Raw genomic sequence first — 24,199 nt, forward strand, 5'->3', positions numbered from 1 at the left:
AATGTCTGGATAAGATACAAAGACTTATTGGAAAATAAAACCCCTAGATGGGTGTCACCAGTGGAGGCTAAAGCAGTGAAGAAACTCAATATGGAGGTCGGATGGCCGAAGTATTGGGAAATTTTAGAACAGGATGGAGACAAGGTTAAACTACAAAGTCAGGAGAAATTGAAGCACAAAGTAGAAAATTGGTTTCAATATCGTCAAATAATGGAAATTTTTAAACAGGATAGGAAAATCGGTTTCCAAGTGGAGAAATCAAAACTAGAGACCGAATTGTTAGAACCCAATACTAAGAATTTATCTAGAATGTATAACTTGCTGTTGAAATGGAACACACAGGATGAAACAGTTAAATCTGCTATGATTAAGTGGGCGCAGGATGTTGGACACAACATTATGTCAGATGACTGGGAATGGTTATGGAACACCGGTATCAAATTTACGGCATGTAATGCCTTAAAGGAAAACATTATGAAAATGGTATACAGGTGGTACATGACCCCAGTCAAGCTGGCAAAAATCTACCATTTGCCCGATAATAAATGTTGGAAATGTAAAGAGACTGAAGGCACTTTTTACCACCTTTGGTGGACATGCCCGAAGATAAAGGTCTTCTGGGAAATGATCTATAATGAAATGAAAAAGGTACTTAAATGTACATTTTCTAAAAAACCAGAGGCCTTTCTCTTGGGCATTGTCGGCCAATTGGTGACAAAGAAAGATAGAAATTTCTTTATGTATGCCACAACAGCAGCAAGAATACTCATCGCAAAGTATTGGAAGACACAAGATTTACCTACTCTGGAAGAATGGCAGATGAAAGTGATGGACTATATGACACTGGCTGAGATGACAGGCAGAATCCGTGACCAACGCAAAGAGATGGTGGAAGAAGAATGGAAAAAATTTAAGAGCTATCTTAAGGACTACTACAAACTTAACGAATGTTAAAATGTTGTGGTTGCTAGAAGTAACAGGGTACAGGGATACAAGGCTAGATAATAAAGGAGGACTAAGATGACAGAGATTAGAAAGTAACAATTGGAAGTTGCTAGTTCAAATATGGACACTGGGATGCAGAGAGGGGGGGTATGGGGAAGTCCAAGAAAAGAGGTTTATGAAAATATCTTTGAAAGTATTTTGTATGTTTGTTTTGTTTTGTGTTTGTTTGTTTTTCTTAAAAATGCTGTAAAACCAATAAAAATTTATTAAAAAAAAAAAAAGACACTGGCTCAGCACGGGAAGATCTTAGCCACCACACCCTTTGCAATCCACCACTTGTTATGACTGCTCCCCTGACCTTGCCAGACATAGACAAGGTCATGGGAAGGTGACCCTAAGCCCAAGTGGTCAAGTGTCGCCAGCACTCCCAGATCAAAGATCAAGCCCACCTACGACAAGCAGGAATCTCAGTGCAGATCTTGCTGTTGACACCAGTGCTGTACCTCTCACCTGTCAGAAGTTCGACCCTTTGCCTGCCCAGGAAGGGAAGACGATTCTCTGGCAACATATGGGATGATAAGACGTTGTCCATTTCTTCTTTTTTTCCCTCATCCTTTAAATAAAACCTGTTAAAACTTTGGTGGTTTCCATAGTCTAGCTGAATTCTAAGAACTATTGCTTTAGGCTTCCAGAACCTTTGGCAGAACACCCAGCCAACACGATCAATGGGCATGTGATGATGGGAGTAGTAGTTTAATAACGCACCAGGTTGTGGGAAGCAGTGATGCTCCTATTGTTTCCCTACGTGGGAAATAAATGAAAAGGAGGAGAATGCTGTTTGGGGGGAGGGTGAGCTTGTAGAACATCACCTTGCCAACAAAGGTCCGTATAGTTAAAGCTATGGTTTTCCCAGTAGTGATGTATGGAAGTGAGAGCTGGACCATTAAGAAGGCTGATCGCCAAAGAATTGATGCTTTTGAATTATGGTGCTGGAGGAGACTTTTGAGAGTCCCATGGACTGCAAGAAGATCAAACCTATCCATTCTTAAGGAAATCAGCCCTGAGTGCTCACTGGAAGGACAGGTCGTGAAGCTGAAGCTCCAATACTTTGGCTACCTCGTGAGAAGAGAAGACTCCCTGGAAAAGACCCTGATGTTGGGAAAGATGGAGGGCACAAGGAGAAAGGGACGACAGAGGACGAGATGGTTGGACAGTGTTCTCAAAGCTACCAGCATGAGTTTGACCAAACTGTGGGAGGCAGTGGAAGACAGGAGTGCCTGGCGTGCTTTGGTCCATGGGGTCACGAAGAGTCGGACACGACTAAACGACTAAACAAAGAGCTTGTAGAAATCACTGGTGATGATGCTGGGAATGGGCAGCTGGGGGACAGGCATGCCCCTCTGACTCAGATTTTTGTCCCAGTTGGGGAAAAACATTAGGGACGATGTCCATCTCTTCTTTGAGGCAAACCAGCGGCCATGGACCATTTCCCTACTCAAACCTGGCAGTCCGCCAGCATCTCTAATTGAGATATATATGCACATTGACACACACAATATATGCATATGCACTTGTCATTTTGTTTAGCACCGTTCTTGACATAACTGAACTTTCCCTTTATATCTCAATTTTCAATGTGGAGAACTCATCTGACATCACTAACATCCGGGGGGTGGGGCAGGGTAGGAGGGAAGAGATGGTAAATGAAGCCAAACTTGTAGGATTCGAATTCTCCCAAGCAGGAAGCGAGAAAGAAATCTTATATCCGTACCAAAGCACTATCCCATAATACTGAATTGCTAGGCAGAGCTACAACATAATGGAAATGAATGTGATTGATAGCAGGTGTCAGTCACAGAGGGGTAATTTTTATAGTGAAATAGATACCTCATAAAACTTTGACATAGGCTGACCCTTCACATGAAAAAAGTAAGAGAAATTGAAGATAAAGATGAAACAGTAATAAAACTGGGAGTTATATTTGGACCGTCCCCAGGGATGTGGGAACACAAGCCACAGGGCATTTTCAGCTTAGTATAGACTCTGCAGTGGAAAGGCAATAATCATGTATGGTTAAGATAAGACAGCAAGAACAATTCTGCTAAGTCACACATATTGTACAGGTATCTCTTAGATGTGTATTTGACCGCGCTTAGAACAGAGGTGGTGAGTATAGGCCCCTTCAGATGTTCCAGACTACAAAATGTATCAGACCTGGCCAGCATGACTAATGGTCAGAGATGATGGGTGTTTGTAGATCTCAAGCTCTGGAGGAAACCATCAGATCTACTCTGACTTTGGAACATATGTAAATGATCATATCCTTCATTTATGTCCCACCGTTAAAGATGGAACCAGTCTTTGCGATTAGTGGGTCAGGTGGCAAGAGTTGAGGTGTGCCTTTAAAAATAAAAGTTTCAGTACCCCCAAGAAATGTGCATTTTGAACATAGAATCATACAGCTAGGACCCCAAGGTTCATCTAGGTATATAATACTTCTTGAAATACATACAGTAGTACCTCTGGTTAAGAACTTAATTTGTTCTGGAGGTCTGTTCTTAACCTGAAACTGTTCTTAACCTGAAGCACCACTTTAGCTAATGGGGCCTCCTGCTGCCTCCCCACCGCTGCGGTGCAATTTCTGTTCTCATCCAGAAGCAAAGTTCTTAACCCGAGGTACTATTTCTGGGTTAGCAGAGTCTGTAACCTGAAGCGTCTGTAACCTGAAGCGTCTTTAACTTGAGATACCACTGCATTTAAATGCTATTTTTGCAAAGCATTTTTAATGCACACTCATTAAGGAAATGGGACAGAATGGACTAAACACTATTAAAAATATGTAATTTAGCACCTGGCCTGCTTTATATAAAATGAAAGTGTCTCTGTGTGCTCCCCATTCACTATAATGGGGAATCTTAAAATGGCTAAAACCTTTTCCCCATTTTGGCCCAAGAGGATGAAATGCACAGGAATGGAAGCCCCTCTAAAGTGGATTAAGCCTGCCAAATTGCAAATGAAATGAAAGGAAGGCCAGGGACCTTTTTATGGGGGAAGTAAACAGGGTTCACTTTTCTCCATAATCCCCTATTGGGCAGGAAGTGTGGGGTGTGGTTGCCTCTTTCATTTTTGGGAGGTGATGTGGGGTTTGCCTCTTGCTCTTTCTTACTGAGCTAGTGTGCAACCTAGCTTGTACAGTGGTACCTCAAGTTACATACGCTTCAGGTAACATATGCTTCAAGTTACAGACTCCACTAACCCAAAAATAGTACCTCGGGTTAAGAACTTTGCTTCAGGATGAGGACAGAAATCGTGCTCCGGCGGTGCGGCGGCAGCGGGAGGCCCCATTAGCTAAAGTGGTGCTTCAGGTTAAGAACAGTTTCAGGTTAAGAACGGACCTCCGGAATGAATTAAGTACTTAACCCGAGGTACCACGGTATATGTTTACAAACTTTGCCGCTTCACTCTGGCCTTAATTTCCAGTGCCCTCTGATAGACCACACAAGCCTTCGATAAATAATTCTAGAACACCGCCTGTGGCATTCTGAAGAGCTCTGTTTTTATTTGTTTTTGTTAATGGAGAGCAATGTAGGATTGTGTTTTTGCTTCTTCGGCTTAAATGAAACTTTCAGCTTTCTTATTTATTTATTTATTTATTTTAAAAAAATCATCCGCTGCTGTGTTTACCAGCTACAGCAGCAGCAAACAATCCAGATCCCTTCAGTTCTCCACGGGCAACAATTTAGACAGCCTTACTTTGGGCAAAACCTGTGGACCTAGGGAAACGTCCAGCTATTCTGCACAGAAGAACAGAGTAACAGAACCCTTTGTGTTTGCCTGTGGGGGCTGTGTTCTGACTCAAGGGAGGGTTATTAACATTATGCTACAACTTGGGGGGGGGTGCTGAGGTCCTGAATCACCCCAAATTTGCCTTGCCTTTTGGTCACCGCACAGAGCCTACTAAATCATGGAAAGATTATATAAGAGAAGACACAAAACTACAAAATGTTCTTCATCCAGCCATTTTCTACATGCGGATGATTATTGCTGCTTCCCAACTCACTAGAATGTGCTAATCTTCATTTCATTACAAAGATGTGAGGATGCTGCATAGGAATTCAGCACAGAGTGAACGGAGCGATTCGGATAATTGGGGTGTGGATAGCTGGAGTTCTTTTGTGTTAGTTAATGGTTAACATAACTTAAGAGGTGATTAAACAAAGCCACTGTAAGAGTAGCTCAGGGGACTCAATCGTCTAATTGCCTTTCTACCGGCATATGCCAATCTTTTATAATAAGCATAGCAATGATTCATAACAATAAGAAACAGTTCCCTCGGTGTTCGCTATTTTATTATATAGATGCCAATTATGTTGGCTGGGGCAATCATCTATTATACCAGTGGCTCAATTGATTGCCATGCTACAGAGGGTTATGCTTTCATATATCATACTCAGTAGGGCTAGTAAAGTACTTGGATTGCTTTCATTTCTTAGAGGCACTACAGCTGTGCTTGACCTTATTTGGAGACTTCTCTGGTTTCCAAGGAAGGCAAACTCCCAACCCCCACCCCCATTGCCTGTGCTATAGCTAACAAAAGAAATTATTCATTTTATAGATCCCAAATCACAGCCTTTGTGAAGGGGAGACAGCTGAGAATGTTCCTAGGAGAACTGGAGAGTCTTTCATTGGGGCAGCAGAAGTGGGGTGGGTGGCTTTGGGGTTGGGGGAGATAGCGCAATCATAGAGGCAATCGGTGGAAACAGCCAGCTCCAAATCTTTTTATATATATATATTTATTAGTTGTTTTTTTAACATATCATTTTCAACAGTAATCAAACATATTTTTACATCTTATTCAAATTTTTGACTTCCATCAATCCTGTCTGAAAATTTTCCAATCTAATCTCTCAGTATGCATTTCTTATCTTCCCTATTACATTTCAAACTCATAACCAATATCTCTATCTTTTTCTACTTTGTAACACTTCGTATATTTCTCCTTACAAAACTTCTTGTAGTCCTACTAGCGTAATTTGTTGGTTACAATTGCTCTTCAAAGAATTCATATACTTCTCCCAATCTCCTGTAAATCTCTGGTCCCCCAGGTTTCGAATCCTTCCTGTCATTTTGTCCAATTCTGCATAGTCCATTAATTTCATCTGCCATTCTTCTTTTGTCAGAATTTCTTCTTATTTCCATTTCTGGGCTAACAATACTCTTACTGCAGTTGTTGCATATAAAAACAAGTTAACATCTTGCCTATTAATGTCCTGACCTATAATACCATGTAAAAATGCTTCTGGTTTTTTTTTTTAAAAAATGTATATTTCAACATTTTTCATCTCATTATATATCATTTCCCAGAAGTTCTTTACTTTTTTACATTCCCACCACATATGATAAAATGTTCCTTCTTTTTCTTTACATTTCCAACATTTATTATTTGTCTTATACATTTTAGCTAATTTCACTGGTGTAATATACCAACTATCCATCATTTCCATCATATTCTCTTTCAAAGCATTACAGGCTGTAAATTTTATCCTTTCATTCCATAACCTTTCCCATTCTTCAAGCTGTGTATTATATCCAAAGTCTTTTGCCCAATGTATCATTACCGATTTCACTTCCTCATCTTTCAAATGCTATTCCAACAGCATTTTATACATTTATACAGTTTAGACATTTTAGACATTGTTTTACATTCATTGTTTAATATTTCTATTTCAAATCTTGATAAACACCGGGCAAAATGCAGGAATGTATCATTCACATCTTGAAGGTAATTACAGGCCAATCAGCCTCTGTTTCCCGTTCAGGGTTAAATAGCACATTGTCAAACTTCTAGAAAATTTTAGGATGCTTTGCCGCTAGAAAACCTTTCGCAGAAGTTATCTCTCACTTGAAGAATTGGGCCGTGACTAGGTCCCAGATCAACTGAAATTATATCTTTATTTAATCTGATTACATTTCTATTTAACCTACCATCCATTGTGGAACCCAAGGCAGGTTATAGTGTACGTAGTTGCCGGTAGTTACCCATCCAAACGTGGACCAGACCCAGATCTGTTTAACTCCACAAGCTGGTGGCTGAATGTTTCTTTACACCATGTTCTGGTACCTGTGAGCTAAGTCCGTTGATTCCAATGGGTCTGCTTTGGGAAATGTATATATAGATATATAGATATAACCTTCATATAGTTCTGCACCTACCATGAGTAAGGTCAGTTGACTGGGTCACCTGACACTTCTGTGAATGGGTGAATATTCTGTGAATACTCATTTGAACGAATTACATATCCATCAGGCTGAAGCCATGGGAGAGATCAGGGCCTTTCTATCAGCTCTGCTGGGAGATCAGTTCCATCAGGCTCCTCCTCCCATTAACTGGCATGTGGCCATATTAGAGGGAGAGATGAAAAACAGTCATTTTATTGTCTTTGCTAGCAGGCAAGCTCTATTTGGCTTGTCATCTCCCAGAACTGTTCCGTAGCGGCTGCAACTTTAAGAATGGGGGTCTGAGGTTACTTAATTTCCTTTTTCCTTCACATCCCTTTTTTGTGCCATATCTTATAACTTTTTCTGCATCCTTTTTGGCTAATCCTTCTAGATATGAATGTTGTTGTTGTTGTTTAGTCGTATAGTTGTGTCCGACTCTTCATGACCCCATGGACCAGAGCACGCCAGGCACTCCTGTCTTCCACTGTCTCCCGCAGTTTGGTCAAGCTCATGCTGGTAGGTTCGAGAACACTGTCCAACCATCTCATCCTCTCTCGTCCCCTTCTCCTTGTGCCCTCCATCTTTCCCAACATCAGGGTCTTTTCCAGGGAGTCTTCTCTTCTCATGAGGTAGCCAAAGTATTGGAGCCTCAGTTTCAGGATCTGTCCTTCCAGTGAGCACTCAGGGCTGATTTCCTTCAGAATGGATAGGTTTGATCTTCTTGCAGTCCACGGGACTCTCAGGAGTCTCCTCCAGCACCATAATTCAAAAGCATCCATTCTTCGTTGATCAGCCTTCTTTATGGTCCAGCTCTCACTTCCATACATCACTACTGGGAAAACCATAGCTTTAACTATACGGACCTTTGTTGGCAAGGTGATTTCTCTGCTTTTTAAGATGCTGTCTAGGTTTGTCATTGCTTTTGTCCCAATAACAATAGTTGGTTGCAACCAACCCCTTCATTGGCAAGCATCTCCCTGTCCACAGGAGCACAGCACGCTGCTTTATACTGAGTCAGACCACTGATCCATTTTGCTCAGTATTACCTACACAAACTGGCAGCAGCTGCCCATGGTTTCAGACCAAGTTTTCCCCCAGCCCTACCTAGAGAGACCACGGATTGAAGCTACGACCTTCTGCATGTAAAGGAGATGCTCTACCATTTTGTTAAAGATCATGACTATCACATCGCTGAGCACACATGATTCCTGGGGGGGGGGGGACGCAGACACTTTCAAAATTCAAAGTAGAACTGTAAAAGAAATTAGAAATAAGGCTTCAGGCCTCAATGTGATTCCTCAAAATTTATTTCCCCCAAAATACTTTATCTGAACACTTACTTTGGAACAAAGCTTTCCTGTTCGGCTCCCCCCCCCTTTCATATCCCTCATGGTTATGAAAAACGAGAGGACCATCATTGCAAATGAAGTACAGACTGATGTGTTTATTTCCATTCATTTGTTTATCACTCTGCCTCAGCCTTTGCTTATCTGCGTAGAGGAAATCCCTAAGCGTGGTCAGAAAAACTCAAGAATCACAGAGCTCCTCGCCATGCTTTGTGCACCCAAGTGCTCAAGGATTTCATATTTCACTGAGCCCTTAAAAACCAGCCTTTGTGAGGTTTTGCCCAGCTCTTTTTTGAGCTGTCCTGACTGTCCAGGACTTCTGTGAAAAGCAGAGGAATACTGTGGATTTTCATATAACTACCTTAACTACCAAATTAAATATATATATTATATTTATATATTATATAATAGAGAATATATATTCTCTATTGGATATGCCAGACATGACATGGGAATGGGAACTACTTACAATGGAAATTTGAATCAAAGGTCAGAGAATATTGGGGAAGGGCTAAGAGACAGTATGCAACACAATGGTACCCTGTACACCACTTTTTAATTTAGCCATTTTGCTGTATATGATGCGTGCTGTGCAATTGGATTCACTGACTGTTTCCATTTGCCAGTTTCCTACTGATAGATGCCTTGTGGATTTTTGTTGGGATTAAAGGGAAGGATAGAAACATTTCTTAAACAAAAATAAAGAAAGAAATGTAACGCTGGAGAACCTGTATATTGCTGATGACATCTACTTATGAGAAAAGACTCCCATGTCAGGGATCATTAAACTCATTTCTCGGATTGCATCTGTGGCAGGAAATGATAGTGAGAGTTTCAAATCCCCATCACTGCCAATGTTCCAAATAGCAAGCTAATCTCAGTGTAACCAGATTAGGATGCCTCTAAATAGCACTTGTTGGTAAGCACAGGTGGAGACACAGGTGACCAGCACCCTCCACACTTGTGCAACTGGTATCCAGAAGCATATAGCCTCAGAAGGCAGAGGTAGAACACAGCCATAGTGGACAGTAGCCTTGGGTAGCCTTCTCCCCTCCACAAATTTGTGTAATCCTCTGGGGAAACTCAGCCAGATGGGCGGGGTATAAATTATTATTATTATTATTATTATTATTATTATTATTATTATTATTATTATTATTATTATTATTATTATATTTTCAAGCCATCCAAGTTAATGGCCATCACTACCTCTTATGGATAGGGACACGGGTGGCGCAGTGGTCTAAACCACTGAGCCTTGGGCTTGCCAATCGGAAGTTTGGCGGTTCGAATCCCCGCAATAGGGAGCTCCCATTGTTCGGTCCCAGCTCCAGCCAACCTAGCAGTTCGAAAGCACGTCAAAGTGCAAGTAGATAAATAAGTACCACTCCGGTGGGAAGGTAAACAGTGCTTCCGTGTGCTGCTCTGGTTTCTCCAGAAGTGGCTTAGTCAAGCTGGCCATATAACCCGGAAAAACTGTCTGTGGACGAACGTCGGCCCCCTCGGCCAGTAAAGTGAGATGAGTGCCGCAATCCCGGAGTCATTCGCGACTGACTTAACTGTCAGGGGTCCCTTAGTTTTACCTTTACCTCTTACGGAAGGCCTCTGGCCCCTCCTGATTTTTAAAAAATGAATTTTTGAGGCTCCCTTTTCCCTTTCCCTTCCCTTCCTTCCTTTTTCTTGATTTTAAGTGGGTTGCTTTACATGATGTTGCCTGCTTTTTTCTCCTCATTTTATTTCTTGGGGGGAGGGCTGTGTCAATGTTCTACCTGAGGTTTTTTGTTGTTGTTTTTAGAGGAGAGTTTGAACATTGTCAGTATTTTGCTGTGTCTGACAGCTCTCTGGATTTCCAAATATGTCCCAGGTCGAAAAGGTTTGGATATTTCTGTTTGATGGAGTTTCCAGCCTAAGTCATTCATGGAGCTGTCCAATGTACTACTGAAGCCTTGGTTTGGCTAGCTTCAGTGCTTCAGAGGCCTTCACTCAGAATAGTTGGGGCTGAAATGCTATGATCAATGTAGGCAACAGTTAGGGCTGAAGTTAACTATTGCATCTGCAAAACCTGATCAGGTTTATGGTTTGAGTGTTTCCTCTAGACACCAGATCTCATATTCACCAGGGAGACAGAACCACCGAGAGCAACAAGAGATGCTCTCCAGTCTTTTGCCCTTAGCTGTACTAGGGCTACAAACCACATCTCGATTATCCAGGCAGGATAATGATGTCAACAATGAGCAGGTTTTCCTTCTCAGTTATCCTATTAAACCAGCACATTGTTGACATCATGAAGTTGGGAGAAAATGAATCAAATGTCAGGAAGCAGTGTGGACAAAATTAAATTGATCCTTGGCCACCTTGATAATTATTTCTCTGAATCAATGTGGGGCCAAACAAACAAACAAGATAGCTAGATGCATAAATCTGTGCGCGCGCACACACACACCAGTTTTAGAAAGATGTGGATTTTGTATATCAGCAAAATCACCAGAGGCTGTCATTGAACTGCATTTCTTTCATGGCTTTGAAAAACATAATGCAAGGGGAAATGGGAAATGGGAGAAAAATAAGGCATGGGATTGAGACAGAAAATCAAATAGGTTACCTCCAGACAGAGAGGGGATTAGGGAACCACACCAGTGATATATGTGTAGCTTACAGAACTAGAGGAGAATTGGGTGACAACCACCCAGAAATAGATCTGTTCTGTATGAAGCCACCTTAGGGCATCATTGGAACATTTCAATGATTTTAATCAAGGCTTGGTCTGCCTATGTACAGATAGGGTGATAAAACTGGGGATCAGTGACAGCTCCAGAATTTGGGGGCCTTTGGGTAAAGCACTCACTGTGCGTCCCATTGATCTGGAGGAGGCAGATGATTTGAGTTTCTACCTGTTCCTTACTTCAATGAAGCTGTTTCTTTATTCCTCTTCAAGCTAATAAGGAATGCAGCTTATTTCTTGGTGTGTGTGTGTGTGTGTGTGTGTGTGTGTGTGTGTGTGTGTGTACCCATACTCTAAAAGGTATTGTTAATATCCTAACACACATAAAGCATCACTTTCTTAAATTTCCACAATGTACTCCTTATTTTGTGTGGCCACAGTGGCACATGCCTTATCTACATCCCCATTTGGATTATTGTAACATGCTCTATATGGGCCTGCCTTTGAAAAGTACTCAGAAACTTCAGCTGGCTCAGGGAGCTGCAGATTGTTGACTGGGGCTGGTTATATGGAGCATACAATTCCCTTGATAACAAAAACTGCACTGGCTACCAGTTTGTTTCTGGGCATTGTTCAAAGTGCTGGTTATGACCTAGAATGCCCTTTACAGCTTAGATACAGGATATCTAAAATACGATTCATATGAACCTGCCTGGGGTATAATATCTTTCGAGGAGACCCATCTCTTGATCTTGCCACCCTCACAGACATGCTTTGTAAGGACATGGAAGAGGGTCTTCTTGGTGGCTGCTCCCAGACTTTGGAATTCCCTTCCTAGAAAATTAGACTGGGGGTAGAGGGGAGAGAGAGAGTTTAAATTCTATTAATGTTTAATTTTAATTATGGTTTTTTTCCTGTGGTTTTTTTTTTTTTAGCTGTTTCTGTTTTATCTGTAAGCCACCTCACTCATTTAAAAGAAGTGGGGATCACAAAATGGCAGCCATGGGTTTGGAAATGGCCAAGGCACAATGTGGAAACTGGTGAATCCACAGATGGATGGGCTCTGGCTCAAAGTCCTCTTCCTCATTTCCAATGGGCTCTTCCTCCTATTAGGTGTCCTCTTCCATAACTCCTGTACTTCACGGTTTGGTCGTTGTCGTCCCCCATAAGGCTCCCCTGTTCTTGTTTAAAAGTTCTTATCTTATGAGTCTTTCATATGAACAAGGATTCCAAGACCTCCTTAATTTGATGCACAAGTTTACTTAGTGATTACAAGACTAACAGAACCGTACATACGTACAGCCCATGATGTATATACAATAGCAGGAACGTTCAGGTCATGGACAGGGCAGGAATTCCCATGCAATTGTCACCTGCAATATCCACAGGGATGAGTCCTAAGCATGAAGGGTTTTTTTAGTGTGTTTATATAATATATAATAATAATTTATTATTTGTACCCCGCCCATCTGGCTGGGTTTTCCCAGCCACTCTGGGTGGCTTCCACAAAGACCAAAAATACACTAATATGTCATACATTAAAAACTTCCCTGAACAGGGCTGCCTTAAGATGTCTTCTGAATGTCAGGTAGTTATCTCTTTGACATCTAATGGGAGGGCGTTCCACAGGGCGGGCGCCACTACCGAGAAGGCCCTCTGCCTGGTTCCCTGTAGCTTTGCTTCTCGCAGTGAGGGAACCGCCAGAAGGCCCTCGGCACTGGACCTCAGTGTCCGGGCACAATGATGGGGGTGGAGACGCTCCTTCAGGTATACTGGACCGAGGCCGTTTAGGCCATTTACTTCAACATGCTGAATCCTCGCTGGGATCAGGAGCCTTATCAAGGTCCCTTATCATGGAAAGATAGCTACAGTAAGCATTAAACAGAAACCACCTTCAAACCTTGGCACTGGTGCACAAAGGTGCAAACAGGAGTCCACATGCCTCAGATTCTTTTTTTTTTAATAAATATTTATTAGATTTTCACAAATTATAAAAACACACACAATACACATTACAAACATAAACACACAAAACAAACACGTATAATTTCAAATCCTTTTTTTTCTTAAACCTTATTTCACCGACTTCCCCGTACCTCCCCTTTCTGCATCCCAATTCCCAAATTTGTTTCAGCAAATCCTCTCCCTTAATTTTATCTAATTTTTCCTTATTGTTTTCTTTTACTTAGTCTTTTACAGCCATAATACCCTATTTTTTATAACCACAACATTTTAGCACTCGTTAATTTTACAATATTTCTTAAGATAAATTTTAAATTTCATCCAATCTTCTTCCGCTGTCTCTTTCCCCTGGTCTCGGATTCTGCCAGTCATTTCAGCCAGTCCCATGTAGTCTATCACCTTCATCTGCCATTCTTCCAGAGTGGGTAGGTCTTGTGTCTTCCAATACTTTGCGATGAGTATTCTTGCTGCTGTTGTAGCATACATAAAAAATGTTCTATCTTTCTTTGACACCAATTGGCCGACAATGCCCGAGAGAAAGGCTTCTGGTTTCTTAGGGAAAGTACATTTAAGTACCTTTTTCATTTCATTATATATCATTTCCCAGAAGACCTTAATCTTTGGGCACGTCCACCAAAGGTGAAATAATGTACCTTCAGTTTCTTTACATTTCCAACACTTATTATCAGACAAATGGTAGATCTTTGCTAGCTTGACTGGGGTCATGTACCACCTATATATCATTTTCATAATATTCTCTCTTAAGGCATTACATGCCATAAATTTTATGCCGGTGGTCCACAACTGTTCCCAGTCAGCAAACATAATGTTATGACCAATGTCTTGTGCCCATTTTATCATAGCTGATTTCACTGTTTCATCTTGTGTATTCCATTTCAGCAACAAGTTATACATTCTTGACAGATTCTTAGTATTGGGTTCTAGTAGTTCTGTTTCTAATTTTGATTTCTCCACCTGGAAGCCAATTTTCCTGTCCACATGCCTCAGATTCTTGATGGCAGAGGTGCACTCCTGCCCCCACCCACCATTTAAGGTGAAAGCATAGACATGCCAAGGGATGCTGTTTGCTTTAGCAAAAGAACATCTTGATGCTTCCCAGGTTTCTCTATGTGATCAGTTGTGCTTGCCTCTAGACTAGCAAGCCTGTCTGTGACATCATGGCTGTTGAGTCCAAGGAAACAAAAGGCAGTATGACACATCAAGTTGGCTAACACCCCAGAGGACAGGATCACACTTCAAAACGACCTTGACAGATTAGAAAACTGGGCCAAAACAAACAAGATGAATTTTAACAGGGAGAAATGTAAAGTATTGCACTTGGGCAAAAAAAATGAGAGGCACAAATACAAGATGGGTGACACCTGGCTTGAGAGCAGTACATGTGAAAAGGATCTAGGAGTCTTGGTTGACCACAAACTTGACATGAGCCAACAGTGTGACGCGGCAGCTAAAAAAGCCAATGCAATTCTGGGCCTCATCAATAGGAGTATAGCATCTAGATCAAGGGAAGTAATAGTGCCACTGTATTCTGCTCTGGTCAGACCTCACCTGGAGTACTGTGTCCAGTTCTGGGCACCACAATTCAAGAAGGACACTGACAAACTGGAAAATGTCCAGAGGAGGGCAACCAAAATGGTCAAAGGCCTGGAAACGATGCCTTATGAGGAACGGCTAAGGGAGCTGGGCATGTTTAGCCTGGAGAAGAGGAGGTTAAGGGGTGATATGATAGCCATGTTCAAATATATAAAAGGATGTCACATAGAGGAGGGAGAAAGGTTGTTTTCTGCTGCTCCAGAGAAGCGGACACGGAGCAATGGATCCAAACTACAAGAAAGAAGATTCCACCTAAACATTAGGAAGAACTTCCTGACAGTAAGAGCTGTTCGACAGTGGAATTTGCTGCCAAGGAGTGTGGTGGAGTCTCCTACTTTGGAGGTCTTTAAGCAGAGGCTTGACAACCATATGTCAGGAGTGCTCTGATGGTGTTTCCTGCTTGGCAGGGGGTTGGACTCGATGGCCCTTGTGGTCTCTTCCAACTCTATGATTCTATGATTCTATGATTCTATGATCAAGTTGCATCACAAACAAGGCAACAAGAGAACTTCCTGGTACTATTCTAAAGGAAGTCTAAAGGAAGAAGACAAGACATTATATTTATATACAACAGTAGCCGCAAGGCTATTGATTGCGAAAAATTGGAAAAGTGGTATTATACCAACAAAAATAGAGTGGCTTGCCAAATTATTGGAGTACTACAATATATCCAAAACAATGGGAGAAATTGGAATGATCTCAAAAGAGAAGAAAGACAGGGACTGGAAGGTGTTTAAAGGATACTTGCAAAACCATATTGAAAAATCAGAACTCCTATTAGAACTCCTATTAGAATAAACAAGTTCCATTTTAAATACTGAAATACTAAATAAGATGGATAACAATGTATAATAGAAAAAGAAGCATGAAAGTAGGTTAAAGGTTTGTGAAAGAAAGTAATAGAAGTGGAAAGAAATTGCAATTGAGTAGATTGGAAGTCTAACACAAAGGGTGAGGGGTGGTGGATGGTGATGGGAAAAGGAATTATCTGTGGGATTGAGTGTAGGTATGTTTGAACATTTTTAAGGATTGCATAAAATGTATGCTTGTATATTTGCAATATGTGTGTATTAAAGCTGAATTATTTTAACACACAAAAAAAAGACAAGGCAACAAGAGAAGAGGACCAATGACATTTGATACCCAGCAGCATTGAGACATCAGAGCCCCACATAGATATTACAAGGAAAAGGAGGTCAGAGGGCAAGGTAGAGGGATTCAAGACTGTTTAGAGGATGGTTCACTGATCAGCCTGTTGCACTGAAAAGCGCTAAACTAGGATAGCTATCTAGAGAGTGGATGTAATTCTTAGGTCAAGTGATCAACAGTTCAGTTTGATCTAATTGGGAGGGCTTGGCTGGAAAAGCAACTAGAATATTTGATTTTTAAAATATTTTTTTAAAAAAGAAACCCTATATTTTAACAAGCTCAGGCAGCCAATTAGTAATGTACTTTGGACTACGGAAACATGCCTCTGCATGCAGAAAAATGACTGGAATATCTTTTAAAGTCAATTTTGCATAGATTAACAATCTGCATACCAGTTAAGATGAAAGGCTCCAGATCCAACAGGTTACATCTTGCACTCCAGTCACAAACACATCTACATAGATACAAGTTGTACTGATTTAATGGGGGGAACTGGAAGCCTAGATATGCAGACTGTTTATTAAGGAAGGTATTCAATGGTTTCTCCCATTCTGCCTCTTTATTGTCCTTCTGGTTTGCTCTGGTTTGTTTTCCACTCCTCTGAACTTGCAGTTTAGCTATGAGAATTTCCACATTGCAGACCATTCATAAAAACTAATTCCCAAAACATGTTGCTGCTGCTGTTGTTGGCTACCATTTACAGAGTGGGTTGTCAATCAATCCCTCTTCCTGGGTAATTCTGCAGATGGTAGTTCTGTGAGGGGAATAGGATTCTCCTCGCAACTCCCAGCACCCTTAAGAAACTGCAGCTCCCAGAATTATCTGGGGAAAGCCAGTACTGCTTAGAGTGGTACCATAGCATTTTATATGGATGGTGTGACTGCTGCATGCGGTTAGATATTGGTCCACGGCTAGTATACGTATGATGATGGGGGAGAACCACCATATTAAAAGGTTTACAAGATACAAGAAAATGTGCCCAACCTGAGATGATACTTTTCACAAGGAGCTTGGTGGGGTGGTCTGATTTAGTGCTTCAGTTAGATTAGCGGTAGTGGCGCCCCGCCCTGTGGAAAGCCCTCCCATCAGATGTCAAGGAAATAAGCAACTATCTGACTTTTAGAAGACATCTGAAGGCAGCCCTGTACTGGGAGGTTTTTTTAAAGTTTGATGTTTCATTGTGTTTTTAATATTCTGTTGGGAGTCGCCCAGAGTGGCTGGGGAAACCCAGCCAGATGGGCAGGGAATGAATGAATGAATGAATGAATGAATGAATGAATGAATAAACAAACAAACAAACAAACAAACAAAGGCGATGATGATGATGATGATGATGATGATGATGATGATGATGATGATCACCATCATCATTATCATCTAGATTATTTTTATATTTTAAAAAAAATCACTGCATTTAATACACACACACACAAATGATTTGTGTAGATATCCCCACCAAATGAAATGCATGGAGCTGGAACAGGACAAGCTTGACCCCGGTCCCAAATGGAACTGGGACCCGCCTGGAATGTGGTTTTCAGCCCAGGCTATTCCTAGGCAATAATTGTGCATTTATGCCATCAAGATCAGCCTAAAGCTTCCTCACAGCCCCTTTTCTTTCTTGAGAGCTAAAAAAAGAAACCCCGAAACTCTATAGCCCACTCCTGAAATTTCAAACAAGATCAATCACCTGCAATCTCCAAATAACTAATTTGTTTTTGACTGAAAAGGAGAACTGGCTGTATGTGACTAAATTAAAATGCAGTCCTGGAGATTAAATTTCAAGTTCAATCAAATTTACATATATTTAAATATAATCCAATTTAGCTATTATATACTCGCAATTATTTTCTTCTCTTTAAGTTGTAATTGCTGTGTGATGGACCCCCTTTTAATTTGCTTTTAAAAATAGCTGCATTGTGAGGCATTTAACACCATCCTTCTTTGTCATTGGAAACCTGCCATGCGGCATTTACCCAGCTCCGACCTCTCAATGAGAAGGAGGAGACTGCAACAGTCTACAAGAAACAACTACTTTTCAATGGGAATACTTAAGGATTCTCTATTATCTACTGACTTCCTACAAAATAAGGCAGACGGTCTAGACATGGGTGGGAACACAGGCGAACTAATGCCAGTGTACTGGAAGAAGCAAAAATCACCAGTATTGAAGCAATGATTCCTCAACATCAACTTTTTTGGACTGGTCATGTTGCTTGGATGCCTGATTATCGTCTTCCAAAGCAACTACTCTACTCCGAACTTCAAAATGGAAAGCATAAAGCTGGTGGTCAACAAAAGAGGTTTAAAGACTGTCTCAAGGCAAATCTTAAAAAATGTAGTATAAACACCAACAACTGGGAACACACTTGATTCTGAGCACTCCAATTGGAGAACATCCTTTACCAAAGGTGTCATGGGCTTTGAAGACACTCAAACTCAGGATGCAAGGGAGAAACTTGCTAAGAGGAAGGCATGCTTGGCAAATCCACACCGTGATCAACCCCCGCCTGGAAACCTATGTCCCCACTGTGGAAGAATGTGTGGATCCAGAATTGGCCTCCACAGGCACTTATGGACTCATTGTTAAAACCGTGTTTATGGAAGAGAATCTTACTCAGCTACGAGTGATCGCCAAAGAAAAAGAAGGCACTTCCTGTCATCCTTCAGTGCTGTTGGACTACAACTCCCATAGTCTCAATCGCTATGCTCAATGGTCAGGGATGATGGGAGAAGTAGTTCAAAAACATCCCGAAAGCCACAGGTTCCCCACCCAGTGGTAGCTGGTGCCCATTGGTAGGCCTGCCAAGAGATAGGTAGAAGGGATTGGATTTTGGAGCTGTCTAAGGCCAGCAAGGGGACATGGGTGGCGCTGTGGGTTAAACCACAGAGCCTAGGACTTGCCGATCATAAGGTCGGCGGTTCGAATCCCCACGACAGGGTGAGCTCCTGTTGCTCTGTCCCAGCTCCTGCCAACCTAGCAGTTCGAAAGCACGCCAGTGCAAGTAGATAAATAGGTACCACTGTGGCAGGAAGGTAAATGGTATTTCCATGCGCTCTGGTTTCTGTCAGTGTCTCGTTGCACCAAAAGCAGTTTAGCCATGCTAGCCACATGATCCAGAAAGCTGTCTGTGGACAAACACTGGCTCCCTCGACCTGAAAGTGAGATGAGTGGCACAACCCCATAGTCACCTTTGACTGGACGTAACTGTCCAGGGGTCCTTTACCTTTACCTTTTACCTTACTGGGTTGCTTACTATCAACCCCTGCTCTATAAACCCCACATCTGGATGCAGCCTCAAGTCACAAAGGCTTCCATTTAGTTATCATGGCTAATAGCCAACATATTTACTGATTCTCTTCCCTTCTCTCTTTGCCTACGTTGGTCTAATTACAAAATTAGTTATGCATGCATTAGTCTGCATCAAAGCTGTCTGTTTCCAGAGAGGAAAAATGTGAATAAAGGATGGCGGCAAAGACCAAATATTGAAAATCTGAACCCAAGACAACAATTAGTCATTTGCTTCCCTATCGAAAACACCAAAACAATTAGGCAAGGTCTGATATCAAGGCAACATTTCCTGACAACACAATCAGTGTTTCATTAGGGTTGCCTACCCCTATTAAAGCTTCACATGAGATAATGAATGTGACTAAGAGTGTCATTTTCTTAGTATTAATATTCTCATTAATATTTTTCAGCTACAAAGGGATGAAGTGGTTCATATGGAGTTCAAAATGAATGTGGTTTGATTTTGCAGGGGGGAAAGTGTATCTATCTTTGAGTGTTGCCATTTAGCACATCAGTTTGACATGAATTAAACATTAACTCATGATAAAATCATCAAAATGCAGAAACAAAGGCCTGGCTGCGGGATCAAAGGCACCTTTCAGTTGCTAAAGTAACCAAGGATGGAGCTAATACAGTCGCCACACCGTCTCATGAGATGGCTACACAGAAGAGAGATGTGAAATCCGTCTCTTCATTTCTCCAGTTATTTCCAGCTTCCCCACAAAGGCATCACAAGTTCTGGCCAGCGATGTGGGAAAGCAGATATATGGCTTTCACAATACAGCTCCAAATCATTCCTCTGAGATTCAGGCGGATGACTTGGGCACTTTGGAAGGGCCCTTGCGCAAACATGTGTGTGTGAAATGGTAGATGCCTGACTGGAAAGCTCAAAGCCTGTTGCTGCTACATGGGAGATGGATTGAAGAAAAGGAAATACAAATTGGCCCTGCCCCATAGCTTGACCGATTGCATCCAGGAGTGGCTGGGAGCTAGGTAGAATCATGGTTCTAAAAAAGTGTAGGCTCGCACACACTGGCCAGTTTCCATTTTGACTTGAAATGTTCATTTGGGGCTTCCCAGATGTACATAAAAGCAAGAAGCAAAAAGGAGGAGCGCTGGCCTGCAACGACACCCACCTTAGAGGTGCTGGAACTGCTCTCCGACTCACTCTGGCTAAAAAAGAAATCCACTATTTGCTTTACTATTTTATGTTTTTTAAAAAATATATATTGCAAACTGCTCAGTATCCTTGGATGAAGGGAGGTATAGAAATTTAATAAACAAAATAAATAAAAAGCACTCCTTTTTTGTTAGCTTGCTAATGTGAATTTCAATGTTACATTATGAAAAGTGTTTGATATGTTTGAACAGAAGCTGCTCACTAGGCGGAATAGAATCACTTTGCTAGCTTTCCCTGCAGGACAAGTGAGTTGCTGCTGTTTATCAAGAGGGAGATGGATGAGGCAGCAGAGTTGCATTCCTATTGCTGCGTTTTTTATATATATTCCCCCAATAATAACCAGAATATAACAATACCAATTAGTCCCCAATTAGTACAGTTATACAGTTATTCAAATGCCAGCCACCTTCCAGTTAATACATTTTAGTATTAATTTATTAATTGTTAATTAATAAATTATTTCCCCCCGCATGATGTATTAGATGCATTTCCGATCTAATGTCACTGTGTTTCATAATCTTATTAATTTCAGCTACATTTCCATTATCTTCTGCTCCTTTCTGTCTCCCTCCTGGTAAGCAAGAGTGACCCAGCTGCTCTGATGCTAGCATGGTTGCTCCAACCCACTAAGAGACCTGCTTTTGTATTTGACTGTGCTTTTGTTGTACCTGTGCAAGAGGTAAGGTAAAGGACCCCTGGATGGTTAAGTCCAGTCAAAGGTGACTATGGCGTTGTAGCGCTCATTTCGCTTTTCAGGCCGAGAGAGCCAGCGTTTGTCCACAGACAGCTTTCCAGGTCATGTGGCCAGCATGACTAAGCCGCTTCTGGCACAACAGGACACCGTGATGAGTGCCAGAGTGCACAGAAATGCTGTCTACCTTCCTGATGCACCCGTACCTATTTATCTACTTGCACTGGTATGCTTTCGAACTGCTTGGTTGGCAGAAGCTGGGACAGAGCAACGGGAGTTCACCACCGTCACATGGATTTGAACCGCCGACCTTCCTATCGGCAAGCCCAAGAGGCTCAGTGGTTTAGACCACAGCGCCACACGCTCCCTTGTATACCTATGTACTAATCTGCTTACTCTTCTGATCAGCCTCTTGGAGCATTATTGGGAAAGCAGCATATAAATGAACAGGATGGAGGATCCTGGACAGAATGTGGGTGGGTGGCCTAATTATTTTCACTACACCCCCCCCCAAAAAAAACCCCACTCTTAAATTCAGCTAGTTTGAAAGGCTATTATGTGGTGGAGATACCTTTCCTGGCATACATATCCTAAGCCACAAATGATGTTCAGAACAGTATTTCTTCCCCAAGAGATCATGCGCTTGTAGTTAGCAAACCACAACCCCCACAATCCCCTGGATATAAATGGTATTGTGCACAAAAGTAAAAGCAATGGAGCTGGTTGGTTTGGGAAAGTCTGGCAGGGAAGGAACAGGGAAAAAATAATAATTGGGTTTTCAAGGATGGTGTTGTTTTTTTAATGCTTAAAAATAAAAGCCCTTGCATTTGACAGGAGCACTCAAAAAGCCCAATTAATTTTGGAAGGGAGCAAAATGGGAATCATGCATCCCTATCTCAGGAAAAGTAACTGCAGAGCAGCTACCTCCAGATAATTAGCCAGCAAGCACAGCTCCATGTCACACTCTCAGTATCCAAAAGATATAAGAAACACAGACAGTGGCTTCATATTGATTGAGACCATGGGCTCATCTAGCTCAATATTGTCTATGGTGGCTGGCAGTGTCTCATAGAATCATAGAATCATAGAGTTGGAAGAGACCACAAGGGCCATCGAGTTCCACCCCCTGCCAAGCAGGAAACACCATCAGAGCACTCCTGACATATGGTTGTCAAGCCTCTGCTTAAAGACCTCCAAAGAAGGAGACTCCACCACACTCCTTGGCAGCAAATTCCACTGTCGAACAGCTCTTACTGTCAGGAAGTTCTTCCTAATGTTTAGGTGGAATCTTCTTTCTTGTCTCAGCAGAGTGCAGACCAGGGTCGCTCCCAGCTATACCTGGGAGGCTATGTTCTATCACTGCATTATAGCTCTTCTCCAACATTCCTCTATATCAAGGATAGGAAATCTGTGGGGCTTCAGATGTTGCTGGACTACTGCTCCAATCATCCCTGACCATGGACCATGTTTGTTGGAACTGATGGGAGCTGAAGTTCAACAACACTATGAAGGCCATCGGGCAGCAGAATGTTGCTCTGTCTTGTGCTACTACTTCTTGTAGGGTGATACCCAGTGACATCATAAATTTCCTGCTTAGGTCCATTGATTTAAATGAGATTGCATATTGAATAACCCCCATGGTTGTGAATGGACCAGTAGATAAAGAGTTGATTAAAACTAAGTAATTTCTTACCCAACAGTAACCACAGAAATGTAAAGTAACATCTGTAGATGGCCTCAGAGAATTGTTTAATTAGAGTGTCGATAATTAAAAGTGAAGCATATAGTGTTTAAACTTGATTACACTCAAGTCAATATGTGTTATGTTATTTAACCAATATGTTATTTCCCCAACTTAAAATATAGTGATATAAAGTCATTCTGCTTTGTTACATCAAGCTCCAGTTTCAACATAAAGTTAAACTCAAGTTTAGCTTTTACCACACAGATGTGCTTCATTATAAGAACAAGTGAAATGTATTGTTTTGTGATGGTCACACCACTACCTGATAGAATTTGGCCTGGTAGTAGCAATTCACACCTCGAAGGTGGCGAACCCATTTAGATAGTCCTTGCACAGAGACTGATGGGAAGTGATGTGTTCCTGGATGCTCTGGGGGATTTCCCACAAGAAAGCTGATGATCCTTTCGAAGTCCTGGTCTCATTATGGAATGGCAAGATGAAGGTGGCAGTTGACACAATCACTGCCAAGTGTCCTGTCTGGCACTGTGGAGCTCAAGTGGTCTTCTGGGAAGCTTCAGGCTATGAAGCAAGCCAAATGAACACTGCCGAGCAAGAGGCTGCAAGTCTTGTACAGAAGCCAACCAAACATTGGTTTAGGCCTACCATGAATGTGTGATCTCCACAATCAGAACCATCAGGGCATAACTGGTGTCCCATGGTAAACACAAGGTTGTTGGGACTGGCTGGCTCTCTCTCATTTTGTGTCAGCCACATTCCCATAACAGCTATTTTGTGATGGGTGCCACTGGTCCAAAAAAATTTTGTGATGGGTGCCCACTGGTCCAAAAAAAGTTAGCAACTCCTGATATAGAAGATTGAGGTTGGAGTTCCAGACATAGAAGGTGCCCACCTCTGCCCAAGCCATGAGCGTCTTTGGTGCATACATCCAAAAAAGGGTTGGGAGGAGCTTAGCACACGCCACCTTTTGTGGCGAAAGATCATTGGGGTTAAAGGGCTGCTTATTTGGCACGTCCATGTGGGGGGTCCTGCGCTGTTAGCTCACCACAGGCCCCTCCAAGAGGTGGTTCCTCAAGGCTAAAGTCATGTTTGGCACTCAAGGGTACAACGGAGGTCATTTCCCTCAGATTGCTCCTGCTCCCTCTTCTACAAAGGTCACATTTCCTGGGTGTGCATGCTAATGTGTGTGGGTCCTTCCAATCAAATCATTGCCCCCAAACCCAGTGTAGCACCAATTGCCCAGGAGGTGGCTGTGAAACTGGTCCCTCCATTCTTGCTGCTAAACCTTAAAAGAGTAGCACTCTGAGATGAGAAACAGGATTTCCACTCCACTCCTACAATATCTAAAGGGCATCTTTGTCTCCTCTAGTTTCAGTCTTCAGAGTGCAGGATTTCAGCCTCTCGCTCTTCTTTCTCCCACTTCATAGAATCATAGAA

At 41.9% G+C, this 24,199-nt stretch overlaps 1 long non-coding RNA gene across 1 annotated transcript in view; it reads right to left on the bottom strand.

The window, feature by feature from the left end:
• Window positions 1–1,609, bottom strand: part of LOC308584185 — a 52,405-nt gene extending 50,796 nt beyond the window's left edge. Inside the window, exon 1 of the long non-coding RNA XR_014006596.1 lies at window positions 1,456–1,609. This is a non-coding gene — a long non-coding RNA (uncharacterized lncRNA). The remainder of the gene's footprint in view (window positions 1–1,455) is intronic.
• Window positions 1,610–24,199: the final 22,590 nt, after the last annotated feature.

This window comes from Podarcis bocagei (genome assembly GCF_964188305.1).
Source record: "Podarcis bocagei genome assembly, chromosome: 3".
Classification (NCBI taxonomy): domain Eukaryota; kingdom Metazoa; phylum Chordata; class Lepidosauria; order Squamata; family Lacertidae; genus Podarcis; species Podarcis bocagei.